The 24810-nt window shown below is 42.6% G+C and overlaps 2 long non-coding RNA genes across 3 annotated transcripts; one reads left to right on the top strand and one right to left on the bottom strand.

Moving 5' to 3' along the window:
- Window positions 1-5799: 5799 nt before the first annotated feature.
- On the top strand, window positions 5800-12445 carry LOC144365666 (uncharacterized). Its single transcript, XR_013424393.1, has 3 exons — window positions 5800-8074; window positions 11501-11868; window positions 12210-12445. It is a non-coding gene; the product is annotated as an uncharacterized LOC144365666 (long non-coding RNA).
- Window positions 10343-17254, bottom strand: LOC120883712 (uncharacterized). 2 transcript variants are annotated; one of them, XR_005725902.2, is made up of 5 exons: window positions 17088-17254; window positions 16634-16729; window positions 14529-14598; window positions 13032-13099; window positions 10343-11724 (listed from the first exon to the last, which is right to left on the bottom strand). It is a non-coding gene; the product is annotated as an uncharacterized LOC120883712 (long non-coding RNA). The 2 variants fall into 2 exon arrangements; XR_013424395.1 differs by lacking the exon at window positions 17088-17254 and having other exon boundaries at window positions 16634-17078.
- Between the last annotated feature and the right edge of the window lie 7556 nt (window positions 17255-24810).

Below are 24810 nucleotides of genomic sequence, written 5' to 3'. Positions count from 1 at the left end.
GAGGCGATGATGCTCAGGACTCAGCAGGTCTTGGGACAAGGGTCCTACTGGCTTTGGCCAGAGTAGTGTGGGGTATGTTTAATGTCAGTTCCACCCAGTCTGAATCTGGGGGGAGAAAAGGAGAGACTCTGAGGGGAAGGACACTCTCAGGAGGCAGACTAGACACTGGACAGACGAAAACAAAAGCAAAGCCAGGTGCATCCAGATTCATTACCGGCATCCTCTGGACTACTTTGGCTACCATTTCTGGAGCTTGGATTTGGAACCTTCTCTCAGGTTTCCCTGTATCTCACCTCCATTCAATGTGCACAGGCAGATTTCATGTTCAATTTCAGAAGTTTGAAAAAAAAGAAAAATACAAAAAAAAAAAAAAAAGTAATTTCCCAACACCCAAATGAACAACTGTTAACATTTTGGCAATCTGATTCTTATAATTTTCTACCTATTATCCCTCACCCCATAGATGGTTTTGGATCATTTGCATTAAAAAACAACACTGCCTAAAACCATCAGATAGAAGGCTGAAGGTTATAACAGATGGATCAGGCTGACAACAACCAAGTTGTCTGATTAATTTAACCACTACCAAAAGTAGGACAAGCAGATGTGAAGAGAAAATTGTACAGCACCAACCACGTCTTCCTGGGGGGAAAAAAATGAACTTGTATGGGGTGACGACCCACATCTCATTGGGGGGGGTCCTTCTTCCTGCCGAGGAAGGCATAAGCCACCTGAGAAATTAAAGTCTAGAATAATTAGTGAAGAAAAAAGACAAAGAGTCAGAAATGTATTTTCAAAAGCAGAGCCCTGATAGGTTTAGTCCACAGGGAGCTGGAGCTAGACAAAAGAAGATGGCTCCGTGGTTTATTAAAGGCAGGCAAAGGTTTCAAGGGTGGGGTCTTGCTTCCAGATGTCTAGCACTCAGCAGGTTGATTGGCATCTTGGCAGGTCACACTCATCTCAGAGGGGCTGTGTGGCTATAGCAGGTCACCCATCTCTGGTGCTATGTGGGACCTTTGGCAGACCTTGAATAGGGCTCACGGGAGTCAGGGCAGTCAGCCAGAGGAAATGTCCTTTGATTATTTCCAGACACCAGATTCTCCTATACAATAGGCTACGGTGCATGGCGGCCCCCATGCAGCCCAGGCATGGCTCACGACAAACCTGTATCTAATGAAGCCTCCAGATCTAACTACCAGTTTACAAGAACTCTAAGGATAAAGGAAAATGTTAAAGACACTTCAAGGTATCAGCCACATCCAGAATAAGGACAAAATGCTATGTGATAAATCACCCCATTTCAACAATAACTGGCATTTTAAAAGGGGGTTCTCTATTATACATTTTTGAACGTTTAAGAGAAATATCAATCAAATCCAATGAGTGGACACTTACAAATCTGAATTTAAACAAACCAACAATAAAAAGACGTTTTGAGTGGGAGTGGGGCACTGTGGCATATGCTTGTAATCCCAGCTATCTGGGAGGCTGAGATAGGAGGATCACAATTTCAAAGCCAGCCTCAGCAAAAACTGAGGAACTAAGCAACTCAGTGAAACCCTGTCTCTAAATAAAATACAAAATAGGACTGGGGATGTGGCTCAGTGGTTGAGTTTCCCTGAGTTCAATTTCAGGTATGAAGAAAAAAAAAAAAGTTTTGAAGTCAGGTACAGTGCACACACAAGCCCAGCTACTTGGGAAGCTGAGGCAGGAGGATTGCAAGTTCAAGGCAGCCTGGGCAACCTGGCAGGTGAGTCTAAAAAAAAAGGCCTGGGATGTAGCTCAGTGTTCCCACACCACAGAAAAACAAAAACACTTAAGCCAAGGGGGAAAAAAAAAAAGAAGAGAAAAAGAAAAAATGGAGGAAGCAAAGAAAAGGGAAAAAGCAGATAGGGGATAGATGAAAAAAGAAAAGGGGTTCATTATACATTTTTACTATGGATTTTGGAAATATCTATAATAACATTTTTTAAAAGTATGTGATAGATTCATGTGTCCCTCCATGTTAGGATGGCCTTAGGCCTGAGCCTAAGCAACTCCATTTTAAAAACTCCAGTTTGAAACCTGCAGTCTCACCAGGCCACCCACAGAGCCCTTCAGTGTGGCCACAAACAAGTTACTTCCCCTCACCCTGATCAACAGAGGGAAGCCCCTGGCAGGCCGTCCTCACCCGATAAGAGGGAAAGGTGAGAAGATCAGGGTGGAGACCACCAGACCAGATGTTTCTGACCCCACAGTAAATGATGTCACTGAGAAGTGCAGTGGTCGCTGATAAGGATCGAAGGGGGGTAAAACAAAACAAAACAAAAACAACCTCAAAATTTAGTGTAAATGATAGAGCAAATGAACAGGGACTCAGCCAGCGGAAACAGGGATGCACTCCAGCTGGAGAGCCTGATGAGGACCTGACATCCCATCACTTGTCATCCCTCCAGTTGTTTCCTGAGCCTCTGCGTGATCCTCACGGCTCTCAAACTCTACTGCCTCATCTGGACCTTGGTGACAGCTGCAACTCCTCCCTCTGACCCTCTCTTCAACTGTCGTCCACTCCACACCAGGAAAAGCCTGCCTTGGTTCCGGATCTGGTCACCACAGTCTGAGTGAGTGTGCATCTGCTGGACATAAAGCCTAAGGCTTAAGACCTTTGAACTTAGCATGCAGAGGGAATGTTGTTATTAGCCTGTCATGATTCAGTGTGTTTTGCAGTGCTCAGAATTAACCTAGAATTGTTTGCTGTGAATTAATTAATCTAGAATTGTTTGCTGTGAATTGATTAATCTAGAATTGATTGCTGTGAATTGATTATGTCTATTGCAGTGCCTAGCATTAAGGATTGTCATTTTCTTAATTAGGAAACTATAGAGTGAAACTGTATTGAGTAAGTTGAGTGAATAAAGCATTGAAAGGGGCAGAAGTGCGTGGACACTCTTTTTTTTTTTTTGCCCCTCGACTGCATACGTTGCAATTTTTGCTCCCTCCAACACTCCATCAGCCAGAAAACTTCTCTAGATTAGATACCTATAAGTGGAATTCCTATGGTAAGAAATGAGAGTTTTTTAATCTTCACAGGAAATTGCCAAGTTTCTCTCCAGATGATGTAACTACTTTCCCTGCTGTCACTCCTTTCTCTACTATCCCAAAACACTTTGTTGTTTGATGTTTTGTCAATCTGATGTTTTCAAAAGATGTTTTAAGTTGTATTTCACTGATGGCTCTTCCTCTATTAGCTACTTAAATTTCTTCTGAAAATTGCTTTTCACATCTTTTGCTCATTTTGATGTCATCAATTTTTGTTATGTTGAAAAACCAGCCTCTTCCTCAGAGCAAAGCCTATCCAAGGAAGGGACTTGACCTTTGTCCTTGGAAAGACCCACAGAGCACTCCTAGGCACATTCCCACCCTGCTCTACAAATAACATAAAAATAATAAAGTTTTTTCTCTACAAATAACAGGAGAGATCTGCTGCGGCAGGTGTCCCTGACTCAGGCTAGGTGGAGATCCATAGCAACCCCCTAGCAGCCACCAATCAGCATGAGACTGGGAAATACCTGGGATGCCAGATGACCCTCCCAGTAGTTTATGGTGGTTGTTGGGAAACCATGTAGTTCAGCACGAACACCCCTCTTGGGTTAAACCAATCAGTTCAAATGAATCCCCCTCTTGTAGTAACCAATCACCCCTACCCAACTTGTTCCTGCCACTGAATGTGCTAATCATGTTTTAGAGTTGTTATTTGATTTTCCTGCATTGTGTGATGATTTGCTAAGAGATGCTATGATGTATGGGGGGTCCCTGCCTTCTCCAAAGAATGTATAAAACTGCTGCAAACCCTGGGCTCGGGCCTCTGAGCGTCACCAGTTGCTGTGTGCACACGAGGACTGAGCTAGCTCGGGAGATGCTTACATCGATCTTGGTCTCTGGTGGTCTTTTGGGGGTCCGGAATTCGAGCATAACAATGTTACAAATATTTCTTTCCAATTTGTTCCTATTTAAATGTTTAGAGACTCTTACAGCATCTGGAAGTTTTAAATTGTAGTCAAATCTGCCATCATTTTTGGATTTTGGCCCGTGAGAGAATGACATTCATATCCTAAGTTCTTGTTACTCCTTAATACATACCTCTTGGAGACACAGGTATGGGAACTGGCGAACTTAATTTTTTGCCCAACGATGCTGGGTATGAAACTCACAGGCACAAGTATGCTATGCAAGTGCTCTCCCAGTGAAGTATATCCCCAGCCCAGAACACTAATTAAATTTTGTCCTCAAATGTTTATTTTACATTTTCCCAGATAAGCTTTATCAAATTAAAGAATTTCCCTATTAAAATAGTAGTTTTTCTTCCTTTAGTATGTTAGTTCTATTGACATAGTTCCTCACCTTGAAATATCCTTGCATCCCAGGGACAAATCCTACGTGGTTGTTTTATTTTTCCTGTATTGCTGCTTGATTCAACTTGCTCAGTTTGCTAATATTTTATTTGAACCTTACATCTTTATTTATAAGTAAAATGGGCTTTTCTTTTTTTGACTTGTCCTTGTTTTAAAACATTTGGGCTAGTCTTGAAGGGTAGGTAGAAGTGGTGAATACCAAATTTTAATTAGGTAGGCAAATTCTTATTCTCCTTAACAATTTGGGTCTTCCTGAAACTTGGATCAGGACAGTCCCCCTTACTCAAGATCATTCTTTTCCACAACCCCCCCACCAAAAAAAATATCCCTTCCCCAAATGCCTTCTTCGAGGTTCCAATGTGGGATAACTCCTGGGATTTTTTTTTCTTTTGGTATCAGGGATTGAACTCAGGGCCATTGAACCACTGAACCACATCCCCAGCCCTATTTTGTATTTTATTTAGAGACAGGGTCTCACTCAGTTGCTAAAGCAGCTCGCTGTTGCTGAGGCTGACTTTGAACTCGCGATCCTCTTGTCTCAGCCCCCAGAGTCGCTGGGATTACAGGCGGGCAACTACTGGTGTTATGCTCGAATCCTGGACCCCCAAAAAGACCACCAGAGACCAAGATCCATGTAAACAGCAAAGAGGTGTTTATTGCGAGCGGCTTTGCTTTGAGGTAGAGGCTGGTTTTTCACTGGGATTTTGACACAGTGCCCAGCGTTGTTGTGAAAGCACGTTAAGGATGTTCTAAAAGAAACTAAGAGAGGGCATAAAGCGGTTGGGGATGTAAACCAAAGGCCTTGCACCAGGAGTCTGTTTCCTTACAAGTCAACTGACTTTATTAACATCAAGGCTGCTTTGAGAAAACAAAATGCATGAGAAGGGCACCAGTACAAGGCCTGGCACAAAGCTACGGCCTATGCCACCGACTGCTGCCATGGCAACCTGGGACGCGCGGCTCCGGGGCAGAGGGGGTCGCCCCATTCCTCCCGCAGCCCCGGTGACGCCCGGCCCGAAATGGCGGCAAGGACACGTGGTCCGGTGGGCGGGAGGGCGGCCCATCGGGTTAACGGACCTACGCAGCTCCCCCGCCGCCTGGGAGCCCTCTGACAGTCACTGTTCCCTTTCCTGCAGCCCGTGGGCAAGGGAGCGTGGGGCCGCGAGACAGCCCGCTAGTGCCCAGACTTGGCCAAGGCTGCGTCCCCACTTCCGCCAACCTGGCGCGACACCTGTGCCCCACAGAGACCCAGCAACCGGAAGCTCAAGGCGTCCAAAGCCGAGCAGGACGGGCTCGCAGTGCGGCCCAGCTCGAGGCCCCGCCCCCGGGCTCACGCACTGCCGCGGCTGTTGATTGGTCCGGTGGGCGCGGGCTCTGGTTGGCTGAGGCGTAGTCACGAGGGTGCGGCCACCTCCCGGGTTCTCTTTCTCCCGGTGCTGTGCTTTCCTGTCCGCTGGTGCGCGCTCTGACCGTTTCCTCCAGCTGCAGGCTCCAAGGCCCTTCAGTGTCGTCCTGCCTGTCTAGGTCGCGCGGCTGAGCCGCAGGGGCGCACCCCCGGCCTTGCCTCCATTAGTGGTGGCCGTGAAGGAGGCGAATCAGCTGGGGACCGGACCGTGCGGGGCGAGGCGGGAGACTCCTTAACTGTGTTCTGAATTCGGTTGACCCTAGTGGGTTTTGCCCCAGTGTACTCCGAGTTCAGGTTGGGGAAGAGGGGGTACTTGAACTGTAGGTGCTTTTTTGTTCCTGTATATAGTTTGGCTCTGTGTGCCTCCATTTGGGTAGCTGGCAGTGGAATTAAGTTTTTAAAATGTCAAGTTTTGTGAAAACATGTTGAGAGGGAAAAAGAAGTATTTCTACAGGGTTTCCTTGCTTACCTCAAGATTTATCATTTCTAGATTGTGGTCAGTAGAGAAGATGTCTCTAGGGATACCTGGCCTAAAACATATACTTAAAGTTGTCTTGTTTTTCTATATATTTTGGTGTTTGCAATATGATACCGCGGTTTATTGGTGCGGAGTCCTCTTCACCACATGTTGAAGCACACCCAGGCAAGCATATGAAGCAGGATTTATTTAAAATGGGGTAACAGACTTATGCGAGGGAGAAGGGGGCCATAGCTGGTATCATGGTATCCTAAGAAGCAAGGTGTTCTGCCCTTTTTATGTGTCCTAGGCTTCCTTTTTTCTGCTTTCCCCCCTAATCTTTCTCCTTCCTGCATGTGTGACTAGGCCCAGGAATGCTCATAGGCCAGAAGGTGGGAAATAGGTGGGCTGAAGGGAGAAGGGCAGGATGGAGTAGACAAGGACACAGTAACAACCTTATAGCTCCCTGTAGGGAGGGGCAGTTCCTGGGACAGGTTACCTTGGCAACAGGTTGGAGCAGGGGTAGGTTCTTGATAAGATCCCTCAGGGGACAGTCTCCAACTTCCCAGACGCACTCAAAATTCACCTCCTAGATCCAACCTGACTGGATTAATCTATCTACACTGACTGCCTTTCTAATTCTGGCTTCACTGCTGTGAGTAAAACATTCCAAAATGAAAATGGAAAGTTAGACTGAGGCCTTAAATGAGTTTATTACAAAGGCAAACTTACAATTGCATAATGCATTCCACTGTCATATATAAAACAAAACCAAAAAACCTTACTATTGCAAAAACTGTTGCTGAAAGCTTGGTCCTTGTCCCCAATGCCAAACCAATAAAAAGGACACGGTTTTGAGAAAAGAAAAAGAATGTTTATTGCTTGGCTAGCAAAGAGAAACACAGGGGACTCCTGTCCTAAAGTCTGATTCTGCTCATCCCCAGGAACAGGGGGCTTTTATAGAGGTGATTCAAGAAAAATGAGATTAGGGGCTGGGGATGTGGCTCAAGCGGTAGCGCGCTCGCCTGGCATGCGTGCGGCCCGGGTTCGATCCTCAGCACCACATACCAACAAAGATGTTGTGTCCGCCGAGAACTAAAAAATAAATATTAAAAATTCTCTCTCTCTCTCTCCTCTCTCACTCTCTCTTTAAAAAAAAAAGAAAAAAAGAAAAATGAGATTAGGGTGATTAGGAAGGAGGTTAGGGAAAAGAAGATTGGGAAAAAGAGAAAAAAAACATATAAGCTTCAAAGCCACAAGGGATATATAGTCAAAGTATCACATGAACTCCTGTTAAACAATACTAATGGCAAAGCATGCAAGGCATGGAAATTTGAAGGCTCTGTAATATACCTTTAAGCTGGAGAAAAGTCAAGGTGAACTGAAAACTAATGGGTCTTTCCCCAAAAGGAGACTGAAAATGGGAAGATAAGAACTGTGGGAGTAGAGATAAGATAATTACTTGTGCAGCCTTGAGCATGGTAACAATGACAGTAATCAAAATCCAGGCTAAAGCAGTTCAGTCATATTGTTTAATCTCAAAAATGGTGTTCTGGACATTTTCCAACTAGCTTTACAAATCATACTAAATACCAGAGTCTGAGATCATCCTGATAACTCACCACTCTCAGAAAAAATGTAAAAATTCCTGACAAAATATTAGCAAGTTAAATATCCATGTTATATAAAGAGTCATAATAAATTATGACTGATATGGTTTGTTGTGGGATTACAAATGATACTGTTACCGCTGTTGACCGGTGACGAGTCCTTGCTTCCCCAATGTTGAAGAATAACACCAGAGAAGCACGCCAAGGCAAGGTCAGAATGGAAATTAGAAGTTTATTAAAGAACAGCAGAAAAGTCTTCTACCGGAGGAAGAAGGGGACCCAAGAGGTGGAATCCGTGGAAGTGCGGTTGTCTCCCCTTTTTATAGTTCTTTCAGTGACGGAATGTAGGTGGGAAGGGGTGGGACACAGGTGGACCAAAGAAGTAATCTGGGCTGGAAGGACTTCTGAGTCAGCATCTTCAAGTTTGTTGGGGGCTGTTCATTAACACTTCTTTGGGATGGGCTTCAGCCTTGGGCTTTTCTGGGACTTCATTAACATTCCAAGAGTTGTTCAACTTTTCCCGGAATTCATTCTCAACATGGCCTCCATTTTAGATCTCACTTGATATTAGACCCGATTCACCTAACTACACTGACTACCTAACTTTAAATCTGGCTTCAATACCGCTTTCTTCATTCACATGTTGAAGCATAACTTTAGAGAAGCATGCCAAGGCAAGCATATAAAGCAGAGTTTATTTAAAAAGGGGTAACATAGACTTTTCTCCTGGGGGGGGGGGAGAAGGGGGCCATAGCTGGTATCCTGGTATCCCAAGAAGCAAGCCATTCAGCCCTTTTTAATTTGTCCCAGGCTTCCTTTGTTCTCCAGCTCTCTTCCCCTTATCTTCCACCTTCCAGTGTACTTGACTAGGCCCTGGAGATGCTTGATGAGATGGTCAAAAGGTGGGAATCAGGTGGGCAGAAGGGGAAGGGGGAAGGGCCAGAGCTTTTGATAGGGTCCGGGAAGGATTCCGAGGCTTTTCAGTCTCTCAGTGGCAATCTCCAGCTTCCCAGACTCACCAAAATTGGCCTCCTGGATCTGACCTGACTTGATTTAGCTATCGATACCAACTGCCTGTTTAATTCTGGCTTCTCAAAGATGTTTTATGTTCGAAAGGTGATATTGGTTGTCTGGAAATACTGGTTAAAAGAAAGTCTTTTTTTTTAATATTTATTTTTTAGTTCTCGGCGGACACAACATCTTTGTTTGTATGTGGTGCTGAGGATCGAACCCAGGCCGCACGCATGCCAGGCGAGTGCGCTACCGCTTGAGCCACATCCCCAGCCCAAAAGAAAGTCTTGATTCTTAAAATTGCTTCATTAAAATTGGTCTTTGTGCCTCCCAAACACTTTTTTCCATATTTATTCTTTTGGCAAATAGTTTAAGTTCTAGTATGTTACACTTCTGATTAGAGCCTCTGCCGTGGTATTTGAATGTAAATTGCTTTAAATTGAATCCCAAAGGAATTGAGGTGGATGAGTGGGCACATAGCTAATGAATATTGAAAGCTTCTTATGTGGGGTCCTGTGGTAGGGCTTTATGTATTACCTCACTTCATCCTCACGGTGGCGATATTAGGTAGGCATCATTAGCTCCATTTTATAGACAGAAAAGTAGATTTAGGGGGCTGGGGATGTGGCTCAAGCGGTAGCGCGCTCGCCTAGCATGCGTGCGACCCGGGTTCGATCCTCAGCAGCACCACATACCAACAAAGATGTTGTGTCCGCCGAGAACTAAGAAAAAATAAATAAATGTTAAAGTTCTCTCTCTCTCTCTCTCTGTCCCCCCCTCTCTCTCACTCTCTCTTTAAAAAAAAAAAAAAAAAAAAAAAAGAAAAGTAGATTTAGGCATTAGCTAACTTGCTCAGTTTCCCAATTAATAAATGATGGAGCCAGGAACATATATGGATCTGCTGAATCCAAAGCCCCTACTCCTTCCTGTTAATTTCTCAAGTTTTCCTCCAAGCAATTGTTTCTGAGCGGCAGGTAGCATTTATTGTCTACTTTGAGCAGCTAGTTGAACAATAGACACTTTCTTCAACCCTCTTCTGTCTGGTAGTGGTTTTAATTCATCAGAAGTGAAAGTAGAGCTGGGCATGGTTGCTCTTATGCTCTGGAGGCTGAGGCTGGATGATCACAAATTCAAAGCTAGCCTCAGCAACTGAGCAAGATCCTATCTCAAAAAGGGCTCAGTGGTTGAATGCTCCTGGGTTCAAGACCTGTTTGGAATTGAGACTGCTGTTTAATCAAGCTGTTTGGTTAAGTTGACCATATTTAAGAGGGCATTACTAAACTATGATGTCCTTAATAATGCGTTGCATTCATTTCCTACCTACTGGAACCCAAACAAACTCTTGGTGAATGTACCTCTTGTTTTGGAACCCCAGACTGTTAGCTTGGAGAAAAGCAGAAGTAGTGAGAGCCTATTTTCCTAAAGCTGATCTGCATGTGATATCATTTTTAATAGTTAACACTCATAATTCTGGATCATTCCTCTTTAAAATGTGGTGCCTAAAATGGTTTACTTTGGTACAGCAGATAGTAGAAATATCACAGTTATATTGGCTTTTAGGGTAACTATATCCTAATGTTGGTTCACTGAAATTATTTAACTCAAATGCTAGTCTCTTACAGTGCCTTCCCTGGGCCCACATTCCCAGGCCAAGTTACTGGTCCCTGTTTGCTTACAAATTTTCATAATCAGTAATAATGAATCTCACAGTATTATAAGTTATTTGCTTCCTCCTGTCATGTGGGAGAGTGCTGTATGTATTCCAGGTGTCAGTCTGCTTGTACTGCATAACAAAATGCCATAGATTGGGTGGCTGAATGAATGAATTTCTTTTCTCACAATCCTAGAAGCTGGAAGTTTGGTATTGGCAGGTGTGGCTTTTACTCAGGCCTCTTGTATTTTTATATGATTATCTCTCGGTCATCTTGTATTTTTATATGGTTATCTCTCGGTCATATTGGCCTTATCATTTTTTTCCCCCTCTCTCTTTCTTACTGTCTTATGAGGCATGGTGGCATATGCCTATAATCCCAGCAGCTTGGGAGGCTGAAGCAGGAGGATGGCATGTTCAAGGCCAGCCTCAGCAACTAAGTAAGGCCCTAAGCAACTTAGTAAAAGCCTGTCTCAAAATATAAAAAAGAGCTGGGGATGTGACTCAGTGGTTAAGTGCACCTGGGTTCAATCTCTAGTAACAACAATAACAACAGAAAAAATGTGTTTCCAAATGTAGTCACCTTCTGAAGAATGGTGGTTAGGATTTCAACATAGAAATTGGGAGGGGGGGACAAAATTGAGCCTGTGATACCAGTGGTGACTTCCCTCCCGGTTGACCTTGATCCTCATCAACACTGGCAATAGATAACACAGCTTCTCTGTCAGCCCCTACTTCTTCATTTTCTTCTTTTTTATATGATGAGACTTCATTCCACATTCTGCTAAAATTTTCATCTTTGATCATTAGTTTTGTCACACCATCCCCAGTTATTACCTGTGGGACGAACCGTAAGATCCCCTGCATGGGGTCTCTCCTTAGGCATAATGCCAGTATGAAAAGAGTTGGAACTCTAACTGCACGTGGAGCCATCTAAACAGCAAATGACTTTTCTTTACTTGTTCCTTTCTACAGGCATACCAGGTCACTCTGGTGCTGGGAGCCCTTATATTACCTGTTGAATAATTCATCCTAAAGAGGTGAACATGCATGTGGGCATGTGTCCCGCCCAGATCTGGCATGTACTGACTGTGTGATTTGCTTGTCACTTCCTGGGCACAGGGGAGATGTGCTTTCACTGTTGCTTTTTCTCCTCCAAGTTGTCATCCCTCAGAAGAGCGACAGGAAGGATACTGCTGCTGCGAGAAAGAAAGTGGTGGAGGAAAGTATCTGGTTCCCACTTTTGTGGAGGAATAAATATCACCAAGCAGGAAGCACCAAGTGGACAAAGGACAGGAGGAGTGTCAAGCTTAAGGACCCTGAGAACCATAAGCACAGTGAAGGTAAGAACTGTGGGTTGGGTTGGGGTTGTGGCTCAGTGATAGAGCACTTGCCTCACATCAACAAGGCCCTGGATTTGATACCTCAGCAACACATAAAAATAAATAAATAAAAACAAAGGTATTGTGTCCAACTACAACTAAAAAATAAATTAAAAAAAAAAAAGAACTGGGAGTTGGACCAGCACAGGGAAGGTATGTCCTCTTCCATGTGGCTAGTGACTCCATGTCATTCCATTGTTTGTGGGGGAAGCTGTGAAAATATGGTCCTTCTGAATGCTGCCTGCCAAGCCTGGCTGATTATTTCAGCTGTTTTCTTTCTTTTTTTTTTTTTATGTTTTTAGTTCTTGGCGGACACAACATCTTTGTTGGTATGTGGTGCTGAGGATCGAACCTGGGCCGCATGCATGCCAGGCGAGCGCGCTACCGCTTGAGCCACACCCCCAGCCCCTCAGCTGTGTTTTCTTGATGGGGAATTGGGAATTTCAGTGGACATTGGACCTCTGCTAACCCACAACCCAAATCATACATGATTCTTTGTTCATAGAAGTCAGGAAAGTAAATCATCCCACCAAACTAATTCTCATCTTTTTTTTTTTTCCTTAATGGGATCTATGTAACTTTGTGTGTGTGTGTGTGTGTGTGTGTGTATAGTGGTGCTGGGGATTGAACCCAGGACCTTGTGCATGTTAGGCGAGCACTCTACCAGCTGAGCTATATCCCCAGCCCTACATCTATGTAACATTTTTTTTTTTTTTTAAAGAGAGAGTGAGAGAATTTTTAATTTTTTTAATTTTTTTAATTTTTATTTTTCAGTTCGGACACAACATCTTTGTTGGTATATGGTGCTGAGGATCGAACCCGGGTCGCACGCATACCAGGCGAGCGTGCTACCGCTTGAGCCACATCCCCAGCCCCTATGTAACATTTTAAATGGTATTGCTTCCAAAGCAGTAGTTCTAGCTTGCTGTGGTGCACACCTGTAGTGCCAGCTACTTAGGAAGCTCAGGCAGGAGGATCACACATTTGAGGCCAGCCTGGGCAACTTCGTGAGACCCTGTCTTATAATGAAATAATGGGATCAGTGGTAGAGGGCTTGCCTAGCATGCAACAGGCACTGGGTTCAATCCCCAGTACAAAAAAAAAAAAAAGACAATAATTCTTACCATTGTTATTTATTAAAATGTGACAACAGCTGGGTGTGGTGGCTCTTGCCTATGATCCCAGCAGGAGGCTGAGGAGAGAGGTCATGAGTTCAAATCCAGCATCAGCAACCACATGCACTAAGCAACTCAGTGAGACCCAATCTCTAAATAAAATACAAAATAGGGCTGGGGCTGGGGCTCAGTGGTCAAGTGCCCTCAAGTTCAATCCCTGATATCCCCCGCACCCCCCGCCAAAAAAAGCAGCAGCAATACATTTAAAATTATTTCAAAGTAAAAAGTTATAATGGAAGTGAATTTTTTTTGTTATTGTTAGTTTTGTTATAGAGACAGATTTATGAGGTAATTTCTCTAAAAGAAGTTTGTTATTCTCTTTCTTTCTTTTCTTTCCTTTTTTTTTCCCTCTCATTTCTGGGGTTTGAACCCTGGAGTTCTTTACCACTGAACTACATCTCAAGCCCTTTTTGCTTTTTGAGACAAGGTCTCTAGAGCTACCGGGATTACAGGCCTGAGCCACTGCATCTGGCTACTATTTTTGTTGTTGTTTTTTGTTTTGCGGTACCAGGGATTGACCCCTGGGCCTCATGCATGCCAGACAAATGCTCCACTGCTGAACCACAGCCCTAGCTCCTCTTTGCTGTATTTTAAAGCACCGAAGACACAGAGAGGACATTGTGTTGACTAAACCTGCCTCCCTTAGCCCAGTCAAGGAACAATGGGATTGCTATTGAAGCCTGGCATTATGGTATGCTACAAAGCCTTTAATGGACGTTCTTTTAGTGTCATTCTTTGAACTATTTGAATTCTATTTTTTACAAACCTTTTTATGTGATGGCTGAACCACCTGTAACTTTCAAACTGTTGGAAACCTGAATTTCAACAAAACTGCTACTGAACTAAAAGCAGGTCTCAGTGAACTTTTTGCTAAAAATGATCTTGCAATTGTTGATGTCAGAGTTGGCTCCCCCAGGTAAGTGCCAGTAGATTAAGAATGTTCTTAAGAGTTTATCAGGGCTGGGGACATAGCTCAGTAGGTAGAGTGCTTGCCTTGCAGGCACAAGGCCCTGGGTTCAATCCTCAGCATCACACACACACACACACAAAAAAAAAAGAGATGCTGAGCATGGTGACACATGCCTGTAATCCCAGTAGTTTGGGAGGCTGAGACAGGAGGATCGTGAGTTCAAAGCCAGCCTCAGCAAGAAGCAAGGTGTTAAACAAATCAGTGAGACCCTGTCTCTAAATAAAATATAAACAATAAGACTGGGAATGTGTCTCAGTGGTCACATGCCCCTGAGTTCAATCCCTGGTACTCCTCCACTAACAAAAAAGGTTTATTAGCCCCAAACATACATTGGAGAAAAGATTCAAAAAATGGTGCTAGGAAAACTGGAAATCCATATGTACTAAAATTAAATTAGACCCTGTCTCTCACCCTGCACAAAACTCAAAGGGGATCAAGGACCTAGGCATTAGACCAGAGACCCTGCACCTACTCACCTACTAGAAGAAAAATTAGTCCCAAATCTCCATCCTGTCAGCTTAGGAACCAAATTCCTCAACAAGACTCCTAAAGCACAAGAAGTAAATTAAGAATCAGACTGAAAAGCTACTTTAGACAGCAAAGAAAACAAGAACATGAAGATTAAAACCTACAGAATGGGAGAAAATCTTTGCCACCTGCACCTCAGAGCATTTTTTTTTAAATTTTTTTTTTTTTAAAGAGAGAGTGAGAGAATTTTTAATATTTATTTTTTAGTTCTCGGCGGACACAACATCTTTGTTGGTATGTGGTGCTGAGGATCGAACCCGGGCCGCACGCATGCCAGGCGAGCGCGCTACCGCTTGAGCCACATCCCCAGCCCTGCACCTCAGAGCATTAATCTCCAGGAAATATAAAGAACTCAAAAAATGTAACACCAAAAAAAAAAAAAAAAAAAAAAACAAACCCAAATAACCTAATCAATAAATGGGCAAAGGAATTGAACAGACACTTCACAGAAGAAGAAATATAGCTGATAAAATATATGAAAAAATATTCAACATCACTAGCAATTAGAGAAATGCAAATTAAAATTACAGAGATTTTATCTCACTCTAGTCAGAATGGCAGTTATCAAGAGTACAGATAACAATAAATGTTGATGAGAATGTGGGAAAAAATGTACACTCACACATTGCTGGTGGGAGTGCAAATTAGTTCAACCACTCTGGAAAGCAGTATGGAGATTTCTCAGAAAACTTGGAATGGAACCACCATTTGATCTAGTTATCCTACTCCTTGGCATATACCCAAAGGACTTAAAATCAGCACACTACAGTGATGCAGCCACATCAATGTTTTTTTTTTTTTAAATAATTATTTATTTATTTTTTAGTTTTCAGCAGACACAACATCTTTGTTTGTATGTGGTGCTGAGGATCGAACCCGCATGCCAGGCGAGCGCGCTGCCGCTTGAGCCACATCCCCAGCCCCACATCAATGTTTATAGCAGCTCAATTCATAATAATTAAGCTATGGAACCAATCGAGGTGCCCTCAATAGATAAATGGATAAAGAAAATGTGGATTATTGGCTATAAAGAAGAATAAAATTATGGCATTTTCCAGTAAATGGATGGACCTAGAGACTATCATGCTAAGTGAAATGAGCCAAACCCCCAAAACCAAAGGCTGAATGTTCTCTCTGTTATGCAGATGCTGATTCACAATAGGGGGGAGTGAAGGTTCACCAGATTGGACAGGGTGTGTCAGCGGGAAGGGAGGGAGGATGGGAATGGGAAAGACAGGCAAAAGAATTGAAAGAACTTTCCTGTGTTCCTATATGAATAGGCAACCAGTATAACTCCATATCATGTACAACCATAAGAATGGGAAGTTATACTCCATGTATGTGTGATATGTCCAAATACATTCTACTGTCATGTATAACTAAAAAGAACAAAATTTTTAAAAAGTGTGATATTTCACTGGGGTTAGTAGACTCCTTTCATGTCAGATCCTTTTTATCTGGTCTTGACTCTTGGGTGCGGTTTTATCTCAGAATACCCTTCATTGTTCAATAAATCCATTATATTGAACTTTGTGTCCTCATTTTCCCAACCAAACTATTAAAATAACTTCAAGAACTTCCAAGTCTCTGCAAACATATTTTCTTTCTTTCTTTCTTTCTTTTTTTTTGGGGGGGGGGATTGACAAAGTCTCTCAACATGAATTGAAAGACGCATTTGGGATGCTTTTTGAATCAGATTAGCCAGCAGGGATGGCATGCATGTAAGGTCACTTGCACCTTATACTGATTTTTTTTTGTGTGTGTGTGGTGTTGGGGATGGAACCCAGGGGTTTGGGCATGCGAGGCAAGCACTCTACCAACTGAGCTATACCCCCAGCCTTGCACCTTATACCGAATAAGAATTTAGACCTGTTATAATGGAATTTCATTATGTTCTCACAAATCATTTATGCCTGATTTTAGAGAAGGAAAGAATAATTACCCAGCATTCTACCAGTAGGCATTAAAAAGAAAAAAAAAATGGAGGCAGGTTAAGGGAACAGCCGGAAGCTTCTAGGAAAGTGTAGAGTTTCCTAGAGAAAAACATACTTACTCTTCATACAGGATTGAAGACTGGAAGAATTCCTTCACGGGTGACTTCAGTTCTCATTCTCTGGGGCTGACTTCAATACAGTCACTGAGGTGGTGGCTGTTTGGACAAGAGTCAAAGCAGAACACATGGTTGAATGTAGGGTGATGTAACCGCTAATGAAGTAAACCACTGTTGAGTATCTAGGTTCTGCTAGAGTAAAAGGGTAAATATGGTGAAACCAGAAAGGATAGAGTAGGAGCCCTGTGATGGGATTATCCAGTGGAGAACGAGTATCAGGGTGGTAAGTTTATTCAGGCTACATATATTGGAATATTTGTAGTTTTCAAATAATCTATATCTGGTATATTCTGATAAGTACCATTTCTAGAAAATAATCTTTTAAAAAGCATAGATAGAACTATCTGTTAACCTAGAAAACTATGATAACTGTAGGAAAATAAATCTGAAAGGATACATTCCGAATTTTTATCAGTGTTCACCCCGAGGAGATTAGAGGGTACTTGACCATGATTGCAATCTCTGAAAAACAATGAAACAGAAATTCCTGCCAAAATCATACAATTTCTCTTAACTTTATTTAATTAAATTCTAATTAAATATTTAGAATCATTCCTTTACATGAAAAAAATAAAAATGTCTGGGGATATAACTCAGTGGTAGAGTGCCTCTGGGATCAATCCCCAGTGCAAAAAAAAAAAAACACCAAAAACCCAAACAACAGTTAAAAATTGCAGGTCATTTAAAATGTAAATCCATAAAGAACTAGAGGAAGACTTGGAAGATGTTTTAGTTTTGTTTTTAATGGCCTGCAGGAGAGGGAAGCCTCTCTAAGTGTGACACCAACACTGGAAGTCCAAAAAGAAAAGGGAGACAAGATTGACAGCAGAAATATAGATACATGTGGAAATGAAAAATGTTCATAAGCAAAATCAAAAGAGAAGTGACAAACCAGGAAAAATATATGTAATTCATAACAAGACTGAGGCCTACTTTCACTAACATATGAAATGCACCTCATAAGTCAATAAGGAAAAGATGAGTGATCCAGTAGAAATGTGCACAAAATGTGAATAGAAGGTTCACAGAGCCGGGCATGGGGGCACAAGCCTATAATCCCAGTGGCTCAGGAGGCTGAGGCAGTTCAAAGCCAGCTTCAGAAACAGCAAGGCACTGAGCAACTCAGTGAGACCCTGTCTCTAAATAATATACAAAATAGGGCTGAGGATGTGGCTCAGTGGTCCAGTGCTCCTGAGTTCAATTCCCCAGAACTAAAGAAAAAAAAAAAAAAAAAGAAGATTCACAGAGAAAGATTTTTTTTAAAGCATAGAAAGAGATTTATCCTCATACATTAAAAAAGAATTGTAAAACAAAACTGCAACTGCACTGTTACAGTTTTTTACCTATTAAGTTGTCAGAGATTCAAGAGTTTGTAGTAGAGAAGAGGGTATGGAGAAACACATGCACATGCTTTGGGTGGTTGTGAAACTGGTGAAATCTGCAGAGTTTAGCTATTTAGCTGGGTCTATGATGGATTGATTAATCATTGCAAATACTATTTATCCTGTTCCACTTCCAAGAATAGATAGCCTCAGACAAGTGTGAAATAATGTATTACAAAGCTATTGGATGCAAAATTAGAATTAATGTCTATCAGTGGGAGACTGGCAGAGATTTTCTGGAATATACATAAGATACTGTACTATGTTGCTGTAGAAAGAAAGGAACCAGGATTCTGTGCACTGATGGGAAACAATTTCCAGTACACATTATTAAGTGAAAAAAAAAGGCAAAGTATAGAACTATATAGAGCATACTGCCTTTTATGTAAAAAAAAAAACAAAAACAACAACAAACAAACAATGGAAGGCTGGGCACAGTGGCACATGCCTGTAAACCCCATAGCTTAGGAGGCTAAGGCAGGAGGATCACAAGTTCAAGACCAGCCTGGGCAACTTAGTGAGACCCTGTTTCAAAAAGTAAAAAGGGGATTTAAAAAAATAAGAAAAAAGAAATAAAGAAAAACAAACTAATGGAAAAATAAAATAAAAAGGAATGAGGTTGTAGCTCATGGGTAGAGCACTTTCCTAGCATGAATAAGGCCCTGCATTCAATCCCCAGCACCAAACATACACACAAAAGTGTAAACAACCCAAAATGTTTATCAGTTGATAGATTGATAAATAAAATGAGATGTCCATGCATGTCTAACAGGTCTGGAGTGAGTCAGTCTACAGAGATAGAAAGCATGATAGTGGTTGCCTATGGCTTGCAGCTGGATTGAGTTGGAGGAGGAGTTGATTGCTGAGGGTACTTGAGGAATTGCCGCAGTCTTGGCTGGGCACTGAATCAAGAGCCACCACACACCTTGTAGATTCAAACAGTAATTCTTTATTCCCGAACTCACACCGGCCCTGTACAAACACGTTCTGGGGGAAATCCCAGTTCTGCTGCACAATTCACGTCCCAAAATACTTTCTCAATTCCACGAGAACTCAACAGGAACTCAGGCAGCATGAACGCCCTATACCCAGCAGCAATAACCTTAAACCTGGAATTTCCCTAAACCCAGATTGTCTTAAACCGGGAACGCCTTAAACCCAAGGAGCAGGATACTTCCTCAAACCTGCAGGATACACCTTAAACCTGGATCCACCCTCGTCCTTGAGCAGGGTCACCTTTCTCAAAGACACATGCAATGTCATAGCAAATTTCCAAGGCAAGTCCATTTAACATGGGATACGCTGGCAAGGAAATTTCGATGCATCATACCTACTTGGCAATGGCCCTCAGCAAGGAATGGCAGTTGTTCTAAAATTAGATTGTAGTGATGGTTTAACAATTCTGTGGACACACTAGATACCATTGTAATCAAGAAAAGAGAGTATATGTAGTTGGGCATAGTAGTTTATGCCTGTAATACCAGCAACTCAGAGGCTGAGTAGGAGGATCACAAATTCAAGGGCAGCCTCAGCAATTTAGCAAGGTGCTGAGAGCCATTGCCAAGTAGGAATGACACATCGAAATTTCCTTGCCAGCGTACCCCATGTTGCTTAGAGGAAGGACTCGTGGAAATGGACATTTGAAGTGACATTGCATGTATGTTTGAGAAAGGTGACCCTGCTCAAGGACCAGGGTGGATCCGGGTTTAAGGAGGATCCTACTGGATTAGGGCGGATCAGGTTTTAGGGAGTATCCCGCTCCTTGAGTTTAGGGCGGTTCCAGGTTTAAGATTATTTGTCCCGTCTGGCAGGACACATCAAAGATATTTGGATCCATTTTTTAAATTTTTTATGAGCGCTCCTCATATATCTGCCAGTTGTCATATAACTGCATGATATATGGACATACACACATACAGACATACTGACATACAACACATAACACAAGTGTGCACACATATACAAGGCTTTGTAGCTGTTTTTTCAGGTGAAATCTCCATTGCAATGTTTAAAACTCCACAGTTGATCAAAAATAGAACTGATCAGAAAACATTAACTTCTCTGTAGGATGAAAATCATGAGCTCAAAAAATATATAGAATCTAAGAAAAAGCAAGAGTCCTAAAAAAGATGACCGGCCAGTAATTAGTAAATACCATACAATTTACTTTTTGGTTTGGTCTAGTTTGAGTTCAGGTAAAAAGACACTTTTACTCTATCTCCTACTGAGGGGACTCCAGGCTTCTTCTATTTGCATATCAACTTAAGTCCTGGCTGAGGTCTGGAAGGAACTGGGAAAACTAAGCAGGGTTGGGCCTGGTTAGGCAGGGGAAGTGGGGAAAAAATATCTGAGGGGGCAGTTGTCCCCTGAAGGGCCGGAGCACAAAAGGCAGGAGGGATATAGGAGGGAGGGGGATGTGTGAGTCCTATAGGGTGTGGCAGGGTCCTGAGAGGTGGCAGTCTTCTGAATGGTAGCGAGCTGCTTCCTTCTCCAAGGTAGCCTCCTCCCCAGGGGTCAATGTGTCTCCAGGATTTAAAACTGGATAAAGGTGGTTGGTAACCGTTGGAGCCTTATTTATTAGGGTGGGATTTTGAGCGAGACAAGGAAGGTTCCCAGGATCCTGGGGAGACTGGGAAGGGTCTATGTCTATACTAACTGAAGGGCATGCCGAGGGGGAACAAGGGAACAAGGCCTGACAAAAACAACTCATGTGACGAAACTGCTTGTCCCATGGTGGGTCACTCACCTTGCGTCGTCCTCGCTCTCCTCCCGGATCTGTCTCTCGGTCATGTCTGCCGAGGCGATCGCTCGCTCCCGCTTGGCCAAGTCTTCCCGGAGGACGGTGTTCCTTCTCAGTCAAAGGCTCGAGCCACACTGGGTGCCAAATGTCCTCGTCCGGCAGGACACATCAACGTGGGCAGCAGGACACATCAACATGGGCAGCGAACCTAGATGGGGAGGAATGAAGGGACAAGAGACACGAAAGGTGACAGCAAGACAGGAATTCTGATCAAGCTGCAAACTTTTATTGTTCACACAGGGGTATTTATATGCTGGGGATGGGTAAGGTCTCTAATCAGCAATTGCTGGATGTGGGTGGGTATTTATATGCTGGGGATGGGGAAGGTCTCTAATCAGCAATTGCTGGATGTGGGTGGTAAAACTGCCAGCTGCCAGATGTCTGATGATCCTGATAACCACAGGATGTTCCAGGGAGATAGGTAGCTGCAGGATGCCACCAGGCAGGATGTCTCCCAGGGGGCTGTCAGGCTGATCTTTGAAGGAGAATTTCCTTCTAGAACCGACAGTTATTCCTGCTGGGAATAGGGCGTATCCTGCTGCCTGAGTTCCCGTTGAGTTCTTGTGGAATTCAGAAAGTATTTGGAATTCAAAGCCTGGTGGAGTACATGAATTTGGATTTCCCCAGAACGTGTTTGTAGGGGGCCAGTGTGAGTTCGGGAATAAAGAATTGCTGTTTGAATCTACAAGGTGTGTGGTGGCTTGTGATCTTGTGCCCAGCCAGACTGCGGCAGCAAGGTCTCAAAATAAAAAAATAAAAAAGGCTAGGAATGTGGCTCAGTGGATAAGTGCCCTGGATTCAATCCCTGGTACCAAAATATAAAATAAAACAACAGCAGCAACAACAACACCAACAAAAAGAGATTTTTAAAGAGAAAGATAACGCAAATGTGGCAGAAACTTAATCATTGATGAATCTGGGTGGAGGGTACAACAAAGTTCTCATACTCTTCTGGCAACTCATGTAAGTTTGAAATGATGTCAAAATGTAAAGAAAAAGAAATAATCCCTTTAGTGTGGGTAGAATATAATCAAAAACAATTATAGCTATAAAATTTCAGTCAAATATAAAAGAAAAAAATACTTTTTTGCTCTTATATGTATAGAATGTTACCTTTGAGGCTAGAAATCTGGGTGGCTTATGGTAGAAATAGAAGGGAGAGCGTACTGTATCCTTGTTACCTTTTAAAGTTTGAATCTTGTTCAAAAAACAAATAAGTGGGGTGGACATGGTGATGCCTGCCTGTATTTCCAGCTTTTGGGGAGGCTAAGTCAGGAAGATGGCTTGAGCTCAGGCCTCTGAGGCCAGCCCAAGTAACTTAGGGAGACCCTGCCTTGATAATTAATAAATAAATAAATAAATAAATAAATAAATAAATAAATAAAATATATAAATGACAAATGAATAAAAGTTCTTGGCCCTAAATATTGACTTTTTTGTCTTCTTTACCCACCCCCACCAAAAGTGCAGAGTTGCTTATGTTGAATTCAAGTCACAAGCTGATGCAGAGACAGCCTTGTATGAGAAGCGGTTGCACACATTGACGGGCTTGCCATTGTCCTGGACCATATTAGAAGGAAGACTGAAGCCCAAGAAAATAGGGCTGGAAAGGACAGTGCCTGGAGAGGTAAGGGGTGCTTGTGCTCTGCAGATGGAGTTACCAGAGCTGTTGGCTGGGGGTCCCAGCTGGTGCAAGGTTAGGGGCGTTTGGCTGCAATTTTGCCTGTGTTGAGCATATACATCATCCTTGCTATTGAGCAAAGCTGGTGTTTTCCTGGCTACTGCAACATCTGCAGAGGAGATGACACTTGGAGGTGCATCTGGTTGCTTTCCCTTTGTGAGTAACTTCTTGGATTCTGTTTGAACAAGCTCCTATCCCTGTGATTTTATAATGAGGTTTAATTCTCTTTAGAGAGTTATTCTCTGCAAGTGGTGTTTTTGTCAAGTTTAAACTAATGATCTCCAAGCCAATGTCCCCAATCTGCCTAAGTCAGTTTGATAAGTAGATATGTTTGTTGGTTTACATAGTTTAAAAAAAAAAAAAAAGATTTGGGGCTGGGGATGTGGTTCAAGTGATAGTGTGCTCGCCTAGATGCGTGAGGCACTGGGTTCAATTCTCAGCACCACATAAAAATTAAATAAAGATATTGTGTCCACCTACAACTAAAAAATAAATTTTTTTTAAAAAAAGATTTAATTTGTTATGAACATTAAAAATTTTTTTTCACATAAAAGCCTGGTTTTTCTGGCTTTGCCAAGGTGGTGGTAGATATCTATTACACCAGCTACTTAGGAGACTGAGGCAGGATATTGCAAGTTTGAGGTCAACTTCAGCAATTTACTGGACTCTGTCTTAAGAAAACAAGAAGGGCTGGGGTGTAGCTCAGTGGTAGTGCAGCCCTGGGTTCAGTCCTCAGCACCACAAAGCAGCAGTCCAGCCAGCCTGGATCTCCAGCTTCATTGCCTTCACAGAAAGTCTGGCAGCAGCCAGCTGTGCTCCTCTGGTTGGTCAGCAGGAACGCGGGGGGGGGGGGGGGGGGGGGGGGGGGGGGGGGGGGGCAGCCACTTCCTTTCAGGGAAGCTTGCTGATAACACACCACTGCTAGCCTCCTCAACAACACTAAAGGCCCGAATAGCACATTTGGACTTTAAAAAATAGTTAATGCTGTTTTTGTACAAGTCATACTCTTTCCCCTATAGTAAAGATGACATTTAAATATTATGCTTTCATCTGTTTCAAAAGCAAAAAAACAGAAGATAGGAAAAGAAAGCCACACTTTTCAAGAAAAATGGGAGAGAGAGCTTATTTCTCTGTAGAGGTGAAGAATGTGCCTATGTGTTTAATATGCAAAGTCTGTGTCTAAAGGCTATATATAACCTGTGATGCCATTTGGAGACAAACCTTAGTGAGAACCATGGTGGATATACTAAAAAGATGCCTAATAAAAAGCTTAATAAACTGAAAAAATAACACTGAAATTTCAACAAGATTTTCTTTTGAATGTAAATAAAATAAGTGATGCAGCTATGAAATATAGTTATATATTAAGTGAAAAAATTGTCCAGGTATCAAAACCCTGTATGGCCAGGCATGGTGGCACATGCCTATAATCCCAGCAGTTCAGGAGGTTGAGGCAGGAGTATCATGAGTTCAAAGCCAGCCTCAGCAATTTAGCAAGGCCTTAAGCAACTCAATGAGAACCCTGTCTTTAAATAAAATATCGAAAAAAAAAAAAAAAGGGTTGGGGATGTGGCTCAGTGGTTAAGCCACCCTGGGTTCAGTCCCTGGTACCAACAACAAACAAACAAAAAACAACACTGTGTGGATGGGGAGTTTATAAAGGAATGTCTTTTGAGTACGGCAGAAATTAGGTGTCCATGAACAGACATAAGCATTTGCAAATACAAGACTAACTGGTAAAGTATTGTTCAGCCTGTCAGTGACATGGCTGAGAACTTAACAGAAGTTTCCAGAATAAGGGAAATCATTTGTGCCTTTCTCTGTCACCACTCACAATATATAGGTAATGCCCCTCAGTTTGGTGTGTTCATTCATGGTATTGATGAAACTTTTGATGTGACTGAAGAGCTTCTGGATATGGTACGTGCAGCCCACCTTTACTCAATATTAATCATGTGAATGAAGAGCTGCTGCCAGAAGCTATTGAATTACTGTGTAATATGACACTGAAAACCAAATATGACCATGTTGGAATCCCAGAATTCTATAAATACTCTGGGATAGCTTACCCTGAACATAAAAACCATGTGCACGATTCTGTCCATGTTTGGAAGTACTTATGTTTGTAAGCAACTATTTTCTGCTATGAAACTAAATATTGCTCCCCGTTAAAGGATCCAAAGGTGAATTCTGTGCTGAGTGTTTCTACGCAAGTTTCACAGCCTGACATCGACAACTTTGGGCATAAGAAAGTCAG

This window comes from Ictidomys tridecemlineatus, chromosome 7, assembly GCF_052094955.1.
Source record: "Ictidomys tridecemlineatus isolate mIctTri1 chromosome 7, mIctTri1.hap1, whole genome shotgun sequence".
NCBI lineage: Eukaryota > Metazoa > Chordata > Mammalia > Rodentia > Sciuridae > Ictidomys > Ictidomys tridecemlineatus.
This window is presented reverse-complemented; position numbering and strand designations above follow the sequence as displayed.